The following is a 5,129-nucleotide window of genomic DNA, read 5'->3' as shown; positions in this document are numbered from 1 at the left end:
CCTATGGGGGCATGCCAGGAATGTGGGTTGTGGGAAAGGCTTTCAAAAAACATGCCTGGAGATAAAAAAGCATTTGTGTTGAAATCTTCCCTACTGGCAAAGAGAGGATGCACAGAAGGTTCATAGCTTCTCCCTCGCCTGGACTTTTGGGATCCCCCAGCTTTACCCAGATTTGCTGGATGAGATATTAATAGTTTAATGGGAAAAGAATTCTCCAAAGAGCTCTCCATAAATGATCAGCTTTGTGAGGTCTTACGCTCCACTTGCTTCTTGCATGAAAGGATTAAGATCTCCAACAGCTTTATCCTACCATTGAGTAGGGAAGATGGCAGCCCCTTCACCTTCACATGGGGAAACTGAGGCACAGACAACCAAGTTCACATTGAAATAAAAAAACCCTCTTCTTGTTTAGATTCTCATCCTAAAGCTCCCATGGACAGATCTAATAAATAAACAAACAAACAAATACAGCTTTGCACACCTGTCCTAAAAGCTAAAATTAAGCTGGGCTTCCTTGGCTAGTGCAGCTGGAGTATGAGAGATGCTGGTATCTCACCACACCATCTACTACCAGCAGAAGGTACTGAGGCATTCAGTGCCTCTTGAAAAAACTTAGCCTTCAGGTGGGTCCAATTAAGGCCCAAAACCAGAGGCATTTGAAATGACCAGATGCCTTCCAACAGTGCAAGCTCCCAAGCCCGGCTCCCTCAGCTTCAAGGGGACCATTTCCCACAACAAAGGCAGCGTGAGGCCAACCCGCTGGAACTCGAACAAGCGAAAGAAGAGACGCAGCTTTACACCACACATGTCCTCTTTCCTCTGAGCTCTGAGCAGGCAGCCCAGACCCGACCCCCCAGGCCAGCACGGGGGTGCAGGGCGAGCGGCTCCATCCCGGCACTGAGCGACCGGCTCTGGAGAGCGTTTCTCGTGGGCTCCAGCACTGAGCCCGGGCGGGTTGGACAACTCTGAGGACTCACGGGAATTCTTCAGACAAGCAGAATCTGTCTGAGTCACACGCATGAGGCGTGATGCCAAGGGTGGCTGATCCACTGGAAAAGAAAAGAGAGAGAGGGAGAGAAGGAGCAAGAAAGAAAGACCAAGAAAAAGAGAAAGAGAGAGAGAGAGAAGGAGAGAGAAGGAGAGAGACGGAGAGGAGAGAGGGAGAGGAGAGAAGGAGAAAGAAAAAGAGAGAGAAAGAGAGAGAGAGAAAGAGAAGGAGAGAGAAGGAGAGAAGAGAGAAGAAGAGAGAGAAAGAGAGAGGGAAGGAAGAAAGGAAGAAAGAAAGAAAGAAAGAAAGAAAGAAAGAAAGAAAGAAAGAAAGAAAGAAAGAAAGAAAGAAAGAAAGAAAGAAAGAAAGAAAGAAAGAAAGAAAGAAAGAAAGAAAGAAAGAAAGAAAGAAAGAAAGAAAGAAAGAAAGAAAGAAAGAAAGAAAGAAAGAAAGAAAGAAAGAAAGAAAGAAAGAAAGAAAGAAAGAAAGAAAGAAAGAAAGAAAGAAAGAAAGAAAGAAAGAAAGAAAGAAAGAAAGAAAGAAAGAAAGAAAGAAAGAAAGAAAGAAAGAAAGAAAGAAAGAAGCTAAGGGAGAAATAGCAAGTTTTGAAAAACCACAAGAATTAACAGCTCATGGGCTGGAAAGAAGAGTAGCAATGCTCATGTCACTAAAGCCAAGTATCCCTCATTCCCGCTGGGAAGTACAAAGCCACCTTGCCACCAATCAGTTTTGAGAGGGTGTCCCGTTTTTTGCAGAGGTCAAAGCCATCCAGCTGGCTTTGGACATTGCTGAGCGAGAGGGGTGGCCGAGACTCTATCTCTACACTGACTTGTGGATGGCAGCAAATGCCTTGTGGGGTTGGCTAAAGCAGTGGCAGCAGAACAACTGGCAGCGAAAAGATCAACCTATTTGGGTTGTGGGGACTGAAGGGGTGACCCACCCTGGATCTAAGGCCATGGCTGAGGTCTGCATAGTAAGGGGTTGTCAAGGCGAAACTATCTGTTGCTCCAAAATCAGCTTGAACAAACTCCCTTTGATGGCCCTGCAAAATGAAATGGTAAAAAACCAAACCAGATGGAAATGGGAAAAAAGGCTGCCAAAAGAAATGCAATCAAAATCCTGAAATGACTAACTCAGTGAGGGAAATGGGCATCTAAAGAGGGAACTGCAGGCATCTGAAGGAGAACTAAGAAAAGACCAGGCCCAAACAACCCACTCTCCCTGTTCTTCTCCTCCCTTCCAGAGGGAGGAACACCAGAAATACAAGAACCCACAGGCCTTCAGGGGAAGCCACAGGGAAAAGAACTGGACCTGACCTGCTGGCAGGCGCTCCGAGGACACCCGAAGTGCAAAGCCAACTCTCACCAGCACAAGGAGTGCTAAATTACTTTTCCCTGCTCCCCAGTGATGGGCTACAGCCAGAGCCTTGCTTAGAGTTGACACCAGGTGAAGGAGCTTTTGAAGCCAGCACATGAGCCTGTTGGGTCATAACACTGCCCAGAGATGTTTCACCTCCACACAGTAGCACAGGGAGCAGGGCAGCAGCTGCTCTGCACTGCTGGGACACCTCGTCTCCCTTTCCAACACTATAATAGGCACTAAGGGATGTCCTGTGCGTTTGAAGACACCCTGTTTTGCTGACCAGCCCCATACAGGCTTCCTGTCCCTCCTCTGGACTGTTCCCATGAGCCTGTTTCTGATCAATCCCACATAGCCAGTAGTACATAAGCCCTCACTTGACCACAGTGGATGTTTATTTTGCATTCCCAGCAGTCATGCTAGGCTGTTTGTTCTCTCTGGATTTCTTTTCCTTCCATGTCGTGCCTCTTGCTGCTATCATTATTTTCCCCACCACTGCAGGATACAGGCCAGAATCTGGCTGTGTGCCTCTGGCTGCCCCCAGGTTTCTTCATGTTGCTTCCCCCCCAGGAGCCCTCAGCAGCAAAACAGATACTCAGACTGAACTGCAGTCTGATTCCTGGATAGAGAACACTTGCTCCAAACTGGATGCTTTGAACGCCACTCACACCAGATCGGGTGAAATAGCCCCAAACACATTGCCATTCTCCGTGCAACAAACAGACTTGCCAAGGCAGGAGATCTGATAATTGAAAAATGTGAGGAGGACCAGTGGCTGCAACTGCCAGGCAAGTTCCCATCAGCACACAGCTTGCTTATCTCTTCTGTCAAGATGGGACATGCATCAACGTCTGCTGCACAACAGCAGGGAAAAAGCTAGTGGAGACCTGCTCTCTGGTCCTGAACATGCACGTAGCACTCCTTACAACACTGTCCCTGAGGATCATCTCTATTACTCACTCGGTCTCATTAGGAAAGGGGTGGGAATCTTTCCTGAACAGCTCAGGCAGAGACACGGCTCCCCAGGGACCCAGTTCAGGATGAGCTGAAGAGTGCCTAGTGCCTGCTCAGGACACCAGCAAGCGGCTGGCCAAGGGACAGCTGGAGGAAAGAGGTTTCACAGCTCACTCTTGAGCCACACTGTGACACAGTTGCTTTTAACCCCATTGACTCCCAGCATGCATCCTCCTAAGTGCTGCTACAGAATGGTGAGCTACTCAAGATGCAAAGCTACTCTACGCGAGGAGGGATGTGGAAAGGGGAGCAGCCCCTGCTGGAGCATCTCCTCCTGCACAGAGGAGGGGGACTTGGGCTGCAAATTGGGCGACAGCAAAGGTGCAAGGTGGTTGTGGCCAGACCCAGCATGTGGACACTGCCTTTGAAATTACAGCTGGGCTGAGGGCAAGTGCAGCTGCTTGAACGCAGCCCCTCCAGGCAGAGAGAAAGCAGAGGCTGTGCAGATGCACTCAGGGGTGTTCTCCTGATCCTTCTCCTGGCAGGGCAACACATTTCTCAGAAGCACATCAAGTGCAGGATACAGGAGCTCTGCCCCCCTTCTGCTCCCTGAGTTCCCAAGTCCATGCAGACTGGAGCAGTGGGGGAAACAGGACAGGATTGTGCACACATAGGGAGCCCTTCCAGAATCATGTGCTCTGTGAGCAACATGATGGACTCCTCATTCTGCCCACCCAAGGCAGGAGAAACAGAGAGGCAAATTCAACATGTCTGTGCATCCAGGCCTGTCTGATCCCCTGCATCCAGAAGCTGGCTGTCACATCCCCATGACCTCATGCACTCAGGCAATGTTTCCTCATAGAATCTCTCCCACTCCAAAAGGCAGGAGGTCAAACACAGCCAGTGATACATAGCACAGGGTGTAGGACACTGAGTCACAACGCTGTGCCCAGCAGACAGAGCATTCCCCAGTTTCAGTCTGGTGCACACATTCCTGCCCCACACACTCACCAACAACCTGATGTGTGACATTTCCCATCTTCAGGGAGGGAAAAAGTGGAAAATTAGGGGGTGGGGGAAATGCAGGCTGCAGGGGACTGCCCTGCAGAAACCTGCCTTCAGTGGGACCTGGGCTTACAGGGTGTAGCTGTTTCACTCCAGGCCCCAAAAGCAGGGAGCAGGGCACAGCTCCCATCCATGGGATTAAATGCTCAGCAACATCAAGGCTCTGCTGGGAACAGTCCCCAGCCATGCCTGGGCGCTGTGGCACAGCCCAAACCCACACTGGGGAGGGTGCAAAGAACCGCAGGGCAGGAGCCACCATCCCACTGCAGCTCGGACCTGGCCCCGCTCCTGTTGCATTCATTAAGGCAGATTAAGCCAGAGGGACCAGAAAGGAGCCTAGGAAAGGCCAGGTCCACCCTCAGGAAACCTGCTTACACAGACTCTGCGTCTCCCTCCTCCTCCTGGGTCACAGTTATTTCCTTCCCAACCCCAGACACGCTGTGCCCAGCACTGAGGCCGCCGCGCTCTGCTGCTCCTCGGGGCTGAAGCTGCCGGCGGTGCCAGGCGGCAGGGAGGGAGCTGAGCTGCCCTGCTTGCCTCCTGCCATCTCACAGCCCGGACTGAAGCCAGCACTGAAGTTTCCTAGGGAACCCAAGGCAGCTGCAGCCAAAGCAGGATGGGCTGGCAATAGGGGATCTTCAAGCCCGAGCCAAAAGCCATCTATTCAAGCTCATCAGCGGCCAAACCTGAGCCAGCTGCGCAGCCAGGAGCACATGCATTCATTGCTGGGGCACCCCGCAGCCGGAATGCCTCCCTCCCTGGG

Source organism: Chaetura pelagica, unplaced genomic scaffold (genome assembly GCF_000747805.2).
Source record: "Chaetura pelagica isolate M959 unplaced genomic scaffold, ChaPel_1.0 scaffold79, whole genome shotgun sequence".
Taxonomy (NCBI): domain Eukaryota; kingdom Metazoa; phylum Chordata; class Aves; order Apodiformes; family Apodidae; genus Chaetura; species Chaetura pelagica.
This window is presented reverse-complemented; position numbering follows the sequence as displayed.